Consider the following 10,946-nt stretch of genomic DNA (forward strand, 5'->3'; position numbering starts at 1 on the left):
AAAGCCATTTTAACCCCTGTTTCTTGGTATAAGACCAATTTTCCTATCTGTAAACTTTTAACATTTTTCTTGTATTTAGGGTTCTACAATTTCATGATGATGGCATGGGTCTATTTTTATCAATTGTGCTTGATATTTGGTAGGGCTTATTAATCTGAAAACGCATGTTTCGATTCTGGAAAATATTCACGAATTATTTTGTTGATAAATTTTCTCCTCTATTTTCCATGTTCTTTTTAAGGAACCCCATTTCAAATGTTAGATTCCTTTGGGGCGCCTGGGTGGCACAGCGGTTAAGCGTCTGCCTTCGGCTCAGGGCGTGATCCCAGCGTTATGGGATCGAGCCCCCCATCAGGCTCCTCTGCTATGAGCCTGCTTCTTCCTCTCCCACTCCCCCTGCTTGTGTTCCCTCTCTCGCTGGCTGTCTCTATCTCTGTCAAATAAATAAATAAAATCTTTTAAAAAAATGTTAGATTCCTTGGATTAATGTTCTTCCTCTCTCTTTCTCTCTCCTACTTTCTCCTTCTTGTTTCCTTTCTGTTTGCTTCACTATCTGAAAGTTTTTCTTTTTTTTTTTTTGATTTTTTTTTATTATATTATGTTAATCACCATACAGTACATCCCTGGATTCCGATGTAAAGTTTGATGCTTCATTAGTTGCGTATAACACCCAGTGCACCATGCAATACGTGCCCTCCTTACTACCCATCACCAGTCTATCCCATTCCCCCACCCCCTCCCCTCTGAAGTCTTCAGTTTGTTTCTCATAGTCCATAGTCTCTCATGTTTCATTCCCCCTTCTGATTACCCCCCTTTTCTTTATCCCTTTCTTCCCCTACCGATCATCCTAGTTCTTATGTTCCATAGATGAGAGAAATCATATGATAATTGTCTTTCTCTGCTTGACTTATTTCACTTAGCATTATCTCCTCCAGTGCCGTCCATGTTGCAGCAAATGTTGAGAATTCGTTCTTTCTGATAGCTGAGTAATATTCCATTGTATATATGGACCACAGCTTCTTAATCCAGTCATCTGTTGAAGGGCATCTCGGCTCCTTCCATGATTTGGCTATTGTGGACAATGCAGCTATGAACATTGGGGTGCATATGGCCCTTCTCTTTACTACGTCTGTATCTTTGGGGTAAACACCCAGTAGTGCAATGGCTGGGTCATAGGGTAGTTCAATTTTTAACTTTTTAAGGGACCTCCACACTGTTTTCCAGAGTGGCTGTACCAACTTGCATTCCCACCAACAATGTAGGAGGGATCCCCTTTCTCCACATCCTCTCCAACAATTGTTGTTTCTTGCCTTGTCTATCTTTGCCATTCTAACTGGCGTAAGGTGGTATCTCAGTGTGGTTTTGATTTGAATTTCCCTGATGGCTAATGATTTTGAACATTTTTTCATGTGTCTGTTAGCCATTTGTATGTCTTCATTGGAAAAGTGTCTGTTCATATCTTCTGCCCATTTTATGATTTGTTTATTTGTTTCTCGTGTATTGAGTTTGAGAAGTTCTTTGTAGATCTTGGATACCAGTCCTTTATCTGTGGTGTCCTTTGCAAATATATTCTCCCATTCCGTGGGCTGTCTCTTAGTTTTTTTGACTGTTTCCTTGGCTGTGCAGAAGCTCTTTATCCTGATAAAGTCCCATAAGTTCATTTTATCTTTTATTTCTCTTGCCTTTGGAGATGTGTCGTGAAAAAGGTTGCTCTGGCCGATGTCATAGAAGTTGTTGCCTATGTTCTCCTCTAGAATTTTGATGGATTCCTGTCTCACATTGAGGTCTTTCATCCATTTGGAGTTTATTTTTGTGTATGGTGTGAGAGAGTGGTCAAGTTTCATTCTTTTGCATGTAGCTGTCCAATTTTCCCAGCACCATTTATTGAAGAGACTGTCTTTTTTCCACCGGATGTTTTTTCCTGCTTTATCAAAGATTAGTTGCCCAAAGAGCCGAGGGTCCATTTCTGGGTTCTCTATTCTGTTCCATTGGTCGATGTGTCTGTTTTTGTGCCAGTACCATGCTGTCTTTGTGATCACAGCTTTGTAGTACAGCTCGAAATCCGGCATTGTGATGCCCCCAGCTTTGTTTTTCCTTTTCAACAGTTCCTTGGAGATTCGGGGCCTTTTCTGGTTCCATACAAATTTAAGGACTATTTGTTCCAGTTCTTTGAAAAATGTCCTCGGTATTTTGATCGGGATAGCATTGAAAGTGTAGATTGCTCTGGGTAGTATGGACATTTTAACTATGTTAATTCTTCCAATCCATGAGCATGGAATATTTTTCCATCTTTTTATGTCTTCCTCAATATCTTTCAAAAGTGATCTATAGTTTCTAGCATATAGGTCCTTTACGTCTCTGGTTAAGTTAATTCCAAGGTAACGCATGGTTTTTGGTGTTATTGTAAATGGGATGGATTCCCTAATTTCTCTTTCTTCAGTCTCGTTATTCGTGTATAGAAATGCAACTGATTTCTGGGCATTGATTTTGTATCCTGCCACCTTACTGAATTGTTCTATAACTTCTAATAGTTTGGGAGTGGATTCCTTTGGGTTTTCCATATAGAGTATCATGTCATCTGCAAAGAGAGACAGTTTGACTTCTTCTTTGCCGATTTGGATACCTTTGATCCCTTTTTGTCTTCTGATTGCTGTTGCAAGGACTTCTAGTACTATGTTGAATAATAGTGGCGAGAGTGGGCATCCTTGTCGTGTTCCTGATCTTAAGGGAAAGGCTTCCAGCTTTTCCCCATTGAGAATAATGCTTGCAGTAGGCTTTTCATAGATGGCTTTTATGAGATTGAGAAATGTACCCTCTATTCCTACACTCTGAAGGGTTTTAATCAGGAAAGGATGCTGTATTTTGTCAAATGCTTTTTCTGCATCAATTGAGAGGATCATATGGTTCTTGAGTCTTTTCTTGTTGATATGATGTATCACATTGATTGATTTGCGAGTGTTGAACCATGCTTGCATCCCAGGTATGAATCCCACTTGGTCATGATGGATAATCCTTTTAATGTACTGTTGGATTCTATTAGCAAGGATCTTGTTGAGGATTTTGGCATCCATATTCATTAGAGAAATCGGTCTGTAATTCTCCTTTTTGAGGGGGTCTTTGCCTGGTTTGGGGATCAAGGTAATATTAGCCTCATAGAATGAGTTTGGTAGCTTTCCTTCTGTTTCTATTTTTTGAAATAGCTTTAGGAGAATAGGTATTATTTCTTCTTTGAATGTTTGGTAGAATTCCCCAGGAAAACCGTCTGGGCCTGGAGTTTTATTATTTGGAAGGTTGTTTATCACTGACTCAATTTCTTCATAGTTAATTGGCCTATTTAAGAAATCTATTTCTTCCTGTTTCAGTCTTGGTAGTTTATAGGTTTCCAGGAAGGCCTCCATCTCTTCCAGATTGTTTAGTTTTTTGGCATATAGCTGTTGATAAAAGTTTCTAATAATCCTTGCAATTTCAATGGTGCTGGTCGTGACCTCTCCCTTTTCAGTCATAATTTTAATAATCTCAGTCCTTTCTCTTTGTTTTTGGACAAGTTTTGCCAGTGGTCTATCAATTTTATGGATTCTCTCAAAGAACCAGCTTCTAGTCCTGTTGATCTGCTCTACTGTGGTTCTGGTCTCTAATTCATTGATTTCTGCTCTAATCTTGGTCAACTCCTTCCTTGTCAGTGGGTTAGGCCTGTCCCTCTGTTGCTGTTCCAGTTTCTTGAGGTGAGAATATAGAAACTGCATTTTAGATTTTTCTATTCTTTTGAGTGAGGCTTGGATGGCTATGTATTTCCCCCTTAGGACTGCCTTTGCAGTATCCCATAGGTTTTGGACCGTTGTGTATTCATTCTCGTTGGTCTCCATAAATTGTTTAATTTGTTTTTTGATTTCCTGGTTTATCGAGTCATTCTTGAGCAGGATGGTTCTTAGCCTCCAAGTGTTTGAGTTTCTTCCAGGTTTTTCCTTGTGGTTGAGTTCCAATTTCAGAGCGTTGTGGTCTGAGAATATGCAGGGGATAATTTCAATCTTTTGGTATTGGCTGAGACCTGTTTTGTGTCCCAGAGCATGATCTATTCTTGAGAATGTTCCATGGGCATTTGAATAGAATGAGTATTCTTTGGTTCTGGGGTGTAGTGTTCTATATATATCTATGAGGTCCAACTCGTCGAGTATGGCATTCAAAGCCTTTGATTCTTTGCTTAGTTTTTGCCAGGGTGTTCTGTCTATTTCTGATAGTGGGGTGTTGAGGTCCCCTACTATTACTGTGTTCTTATCTATATGTCTCTTTATTTTGGTTAAGAGTTGGCTTGTGTATCTTGCTGCTCCCCTGTTGGGGGCATATATATTAATAATTGTCATATCCACTTGTTGAATACTTCCTTTAAGAATAATATAGTGCCCTTCTGTATCTCTCTCTATGGCCTCTAGTTTAAAATCCAGTCTATCTGATATGAGAATTGCTACTCCAGCTTTCTTTTGAGGTCCATTTGCGTGGAAGATGGTACTCCATCCCCTTACTCTAAGTCTGAATGCATCTTTGGGTTCAAAATGAGTCTCTTGTAGACAGCAAATGGATGGGTCATGTCTTTTTATCCAATCTGCAACCCTGTGGCGTTTTATGGGAGAGTTTAAGCCATTTAGATTGATAGAGATTATTGACAGATATGATTTTAATGATGCCATTTCTCTTTAAAGTCTTTGTATCGGTTGTGACTTGCTGCTCTGTATCACTCTTGGGGCCTTTTTACCTTTATAGAGCCCCCCTTAATATCTCCTGTAGGGCTGGTTTCGTGGTTACGAAATTGGTTAATGATTGGCGATTTTGGAACGTCTTTATTTCTCCATCAATTCTGAATGACAGCTTTGCTGGATAAAGGATCCTTGGCTGCATGTTTTTCTCTGAAAGAGCTTTAAAAATGCCCCCCCAAGCCTTTCTCTCATTCCAGGTCTCTGTAGACAGGTCTGACGTAATCCTGATACCTTTGCCTTGGTACGTGAGAAATTTCTTTGCCCTGGCCGCTTTCAATACTGTATCCTTGGATCTAATATTTGCGAATTGCACTATGACATGCCGTGGCGTAGGTTTGTCCTGGTTGAGCTTGGATGGGGTCCTCTCTGCCTCTTGGACACGAATGCTTGTTTCCCTTGCTAGATTAGGGAAGTTTTCAGCTACAATTTGTTCAAATATCTCTTCTAGACCTCTGTTTTTCTCCACCCCTTCAGGGATGCCGATGATTCTGACATTGGATCGTTTCATAGAGTCAGTAATCTCCCGTAATCTACATTCGTGGGCGTGGATTTTTTTAAGACCAGCTTCTATTTTCGTTTTTTCTTCTACTAACCCATCCTCCAATTCGCTAACGCGTTCCTCTGCCTCGGTGACCCTGGCCGTCAGAGCCTCTAGTTTTGACTGCATTTGGCTCATAGAATTTTTAATTTCTGTCAGATTCGCTCTCATTTCTGCCCTTAGGGATTCTATATTCTCAGCAACGCTTTCTCTGATGCTTTTTTCAAGTTTACTCATCATCTTGACCATTGTTGCTCTGAATTCCATTTCTGATAATTGGGATACATCCATATGTATTAATTCTGTGGCCGAGGCCAATTCTGTGGCAGAGGCCACAGACTCATTATCTTTTCTTTGCTGGGGGGGACTTCTCCTTCTCGTCATTCTGATGAAGAGAGATTGCAGGGTTGTCCAGAGCCCAAGTGTTGACTGGGACCCAGGCCGTGCGCCCTTGTTTTATAGAGATCTTAGGGATGTGGGCTTCTTCCTTAAAGAGTTTATTTATTTATTTGAGAGAGAGAGAGACAGTCAGCAAGAAAGGGAACCCAAGCAGAGGAGTGGGAGAGGAAGAAGCAGGTTCCCGGTGGAGAAGCCCGATGAAGGACTCCTTACGGAGCGTTGTGATCACACCCTAATCCGAAGACAGGTGCTTGGTGACTGCGCCACTCAGGCGCTCCGGGTTGTGGGCTTCTTGATTTTTCAGCCTGCCTTCTGGGGGAGGGGCCTGCCTGCAGGTACTCAGAAAACCCTGTTTGGGTAGAGTCTCTGTGTCCCTTGCGAGGGGGGATGGGGATGGGCACCCTGTGAGCCGTTCCGGGCTTTTGTTCTCTGGCGGCTTTCCCTGGCGGTCTGCTGTGCCTCTTCTGAGAGTCAGAGCAGCAGGGGCTGAAATTCAGCCTCTCAGAACAGAGGGATCGCGGATCGTTCTCCACTGATGTTCTGGCCACTTTAACTCTGTTTCTGTTGGTGCTGCTCAACCCTGCAGCATCCCGGGCTGTGCGCCCCACACCCGGCGTCCCAGCCCTCACTTCCAGGGCCGGCACGTCTCTGTCCTTTGTGTTTCCAACCCCGCCCGCCGCCAGCCGCCCCGCGCGGGCTCCCGGAGCTCCCCGTCTCAGTCTGGTGTCTCGCGGGTGCTGACCGCGAGTCCGCCTGCTCCCTCGTGCAGGTGGCCCTCCAGCCGCCAGCCGCCAGCCACTCCGCGCACGCTCCCTCCTGGTCTCAGCCTCGATCCAGTGAGCACACCGGAGCTCCGGAGCTCCGTGAGATGCTTGGTGGTGCACGCTCCCGGCTCACGGACTCAGTCTGCCGTTTCCAGAGTGCGGGTCCGCGGTCCGCCCGCTCCCCGGTGCAGGTGGCCCGCCAGCCGCCCCGCGCGGGCTCCCGGAGCTCCCCGTCTCAGTCTGGTGTCTCGCGGGTGCTGACCGCGAGTCCGCCTGCTCCCTCGTGCAGGTGGCCCTCCAGCCGCCAGCCGCCAGCCACTCCGCGCACGCTCCCTCCTGGTCTCAGCCTCGATCCAGTGAGCACACCGGAGCCCTGGAGCTCCGTGAGATGCTTGGTGGCGCACGCTCCCGGCTCACGGACTCAGTCTGCTGTTTCCAGAGTGCGGGTCCGCGGTCCGCCCGCTCCCCGGTGCAGGTGGCCCGCCAGCCGCCCTGCGCGTGCGCTCCTGGAGCTCGCGTTCTAAGTCTGCTGTCTCGAGGGTGCCTTCTGCGAGTCCGCCTGCTCCCCCGTGCAGGTGGCCCGCCAACCGCCAGCCGTCCCGCATGCACTCCCGGAGCTCCCGTTCTCAGTCTGCTGTCTCATGCGTGCGGGTCCGCGGTCTGTCCGCTCCCCCGTGCAGGTGGCTACCGCTTCCCTGTGCCCTGACACGGCGGCTCCCTCCCCCTCTGTTTAGCTTCCGATATCTGTGCGCGGTTTCACGGCTCCCCGCTTTGTACCTCGATACTCAGCGCTGGAGATGTTCATTTGTAGAGATCCAGATGTATCTTCCTGCGTCTCAGGCTGATTCCGTGGATGTTCCTGCTGGTCTGGTACCTCTGAAAGTTTTTCTAAATTTCGTCTTATGTCCTGTTTATTTTGTGCTTTATTTGTTTTTTGGGGGGAAGGGCAGTTTTCATTGATTGGTTGGTTTTTGTTTTTACTACTATAGCTTTAATGTCTAAGAACCCCTTTTGTGCTCCTAATGTCATTGTCCCCTCTTATAACACTTGGTTCTTATTTTATGATTGAAATAGTTCCACTTAATCCTCTGAGGATTTTAATAGTTTTTTTTTTAAAGATTTTTAAAAAATTTCTTCTTCCTGTATAATTTCTATTTCCTCCAAGTTTTTTTTTTGTTGTTGTTGGTCTCTGCTCTTCTAGTTGTTGAAGGGTTTCCTCATGTATGTAGTGATCATAGATTGTATGTTCAAATGGAGAAAACTTGTTGGAGGCTCTGAGCACATGGCTGAACCTCTCAGTTTCACTGTATGGGGAGGAGTGGCGAGGCTCTTTCCCAGGGAATCACCTGTGTTAGTGCCTCTCAGTCTTGCTGCGTGGGCTTGTCAAATTACTGGAGAAGCTGGGGGCCAAGTGGGCAAATATAGCTGGGGCTTGCAGTGTTCACTTTGTCAATATTTACTTATTTGTCCTGTTTGGTTTTTTTTAAAGATTGATTGATTTATGGGGTGGGGAGGGGCAGAGAGGGAGAGAGAGAGAATTTCAAGCAGACTCCGGGCCAAGCATGGAGCCTGACAGGAGACTAGATCTCAAGACCATGAGACCATGACCCTGAGATCATGACCTGAGCCAAAATCAAGAGTCGGACACTTAACAGACTGAGCCACCCCCATGCCCCTGTTTGTCCTGTTTATCGTTATTATCCTTACTCTGGTTTGAATCTAGATACATACCCTATGTTTGCCTTTTCAGAGAATTACCCTTCGAGAGTGAAGAAAAGATAATCACCTGGTCTGTGGGGTGGGAGAGGATATTTAGAGCTTTACCCACTGCTGAGGTTGCAAGCCATCCTCATAGCTTTGCCCCATCTTCACCTCCGTTTCTGGAAGTAGTGGGGGGTTTTGCCCTGCAGATTGTGCTTCTCTGCTTCCACTGGCAGCTTGAGACACAGCTCTCTCACACCTCCATTTGGTTGCCGTTGTCTGCTATCCCATTCTGTTTGTAAGATCATGTATCTTCAACTGGCCCTTACGGTTAAGTGTGATTTCTAGAAAGAGTGGAAGTGAATACTTGTGTCTGATTCACCATCTTTACGAGGCATCCTGCTAGTTCATTCTCGAACTTTTACTTTTCGGCTCATTTGTTTTTTAACTTCCAAAAATAAAATTTTGATTTCCAGGACTTTCAATTGATTCTTTTTATATACACAATATCCTTCCTATCCTTCAAAGAAAATTAATCACGTTTTAACAGTAGTGTGTCAGTATATGTGTAATTCATGATTTTAACTGCTTCCTGTACCTATCGTCTGTTGTTGATCTGCATCTTCGCCGCCCTCCTCTCCACTCGCTGCTTCTCAGGGGAAAATTGCAGGAGTACACCCCACAAAGTGCCATGTTAGATTCTGTCAGAGGTACTCCCAGTAGTCCTGGAAGATGGCGGCCGATAGGGCAGCAGAGGCCTGCTGTGGCTGGGAAGTTGAGTTCACGCTTGCTGCCCAGCCAGCTGAGATCACTAGTGGCTTCTCCTGGCTTCCAGGGTGCTGAAAATGGCCTGCTGTTCTGCTGAGGATTTCCAAGTTTCCAGAAGTGGCTTCCTGACCTTTGCTCCCCTAATCCTTCCAACAGTTGAGTTCACCTCTAGTTTACTCTAGCTGCATGAAGTCGATTTCTTTATTCAGAATACCTCAAGTGGCATCTGTTTCCTTGACTGGCCTCAGTTTCTCAGGATCTGCTGTGTTTCTTGTGTTTCACACACCCCCCCCCAACTGAAATTTTGTTTCTTACTTATTGAGACTCTCTGTTGTTTTGTCTGTGAATGTTGAGTCTGTTTTCTGTAGCCTTTCTCCAGTATTTGTGGGAGGAATGGGCAGTCTACGGCTCACTCTGTACAGAAGCTTTTCTTCTGAGTAGGGAAGACCCCATTCTTTTTGGGTATTATTTTCTTCTCCACAAACAGCCATACTCTATGCCTCTGCTGGGCAGTGGTCATTTGACGTCTGCTGCTTGGCATAAGCATGCTTATTCCAACTGTGACTCCACAACTAATTCCAGTGGCCCTGCCTGTTCCCCTATATCCACCACCTCTGCACTTGGGTCGTCCTTAGAGCCACGCCCACCACCTTTTTAGTAGCTGGCTCCTGTGTATTTTGGATTTTGAATTCCTCCCCATCTAGTCTTCTCTACTTTCCATTTAACATTCCATCTGCATGGTTTATATAGATGGGAGTGTGTTCATGAAGAATTGCCTTTTGACACTTCAACAGTAAAAGAGGCATAAATGTGGGTGCATTTCCATGAAGATCACCCTGCATTCTATGCATTTCAGTTAGAACTGCACCATGTTAAAAGGTGTTTTTCTTTTTTTGGTGGGACTGAGATAGCAAAAGTTTGAAGAAGGTAACTCAACTGGCAAATTTCCCAGGAATCTTTATCTGTTATGCTCCCAGTCACCTGTCTTTTACCAACTCCTTTCAGAATGTCTCCCTTCCATCCTTCAAGAACAAGAAGACCACCACTTCATAGTTTCCCTCCCACGTTAGAAATTGGAAATGCCTTCAGCAGCCTCCACTGAAACCACATCTCCCTATCAGAAGCTATTTCAGGGAAATAATGAGCTGTCCATTTGCTAAGCCTTTTATTTATTTATTTATTTATCTATCTATCTATTTATTTATTTATTTATTTATTTATTTATTTATAAAGATTTTATTTATTTATTTGACAGAGATAGAGACAGCCAGCGAGAGAGGGAACACAGGCAGGGGGAGTGGGAGAGGAAGAAGCAGGCTCCCAGAGGAGGAGCCTGATGCGGGGCTTGATCCCAGAACGCCAGAATCATGTCCTGAGCCAAAGGCAGATGCTTAATGATGGAGCCACCCAGGCGCCTCCCTTTTAGATATTTAAAATTAAGTTTTCCGAACTGAGGAAAGAGTTGCAGAATGGATTACCCCTTTCATTTTCCAAAAGCTGTATTTCAAAATGGAATAAAATTTAATTGTAAAAAATTTTTAGCTTTGTTTATATTTTTCAAGCAATATGCATATATCTGGTTAAAAATTAATAAAAAGAGGGGCGCCTGGGTGGCACAGCGGTTAGGCGTCTGCCTTCGGCTCAGGGCATGATCCCGGTGTTATGGGATTGAGCCCCACATCAGGCTCCTCCGCTATGAGCCTGCTTCTTCCTCTCCCACTCCCCCTGCTTGTGTTCCCTCTCTCGCTGGCTGTCTCTATCTCTGTCAAATAAATAAATAAAATCTTTAAAAAAATTAATAAAAAGAAGAGCTTATAATAAAAGGCAACAACCTCTTGCACGTCCCCAGCCCTATCTCACTCACCAGATGCAATGACATTTAAATGTTTCTGGTTTAAATGCCTCTGGTAGTTTTCTTTATATTGCTAAATAATATAGCTTATGCTACTAATTTTTATTTATTCACATTATTTTTCCTGCAGTATAGATGAATATTTAGCTCAGATACTTATTCATTTTTATTATGTC

Source organism: Ailuropoda melanoleuca, chromosome 5 (assembly GCF_002007445.2).
Source record: "Ailuropoda melanoleuca isolate Jingjing chromosome 5, ASM200744v2, whole genome shotgun sequence".
NCBI classification, from domain to species: domain Eukaryota; kingdom Metazoa; phylum Chordata; class Mammalia; order Carnivora; family Ursidae; genus Ailuropoda; species Ailuropoda melanoleuca.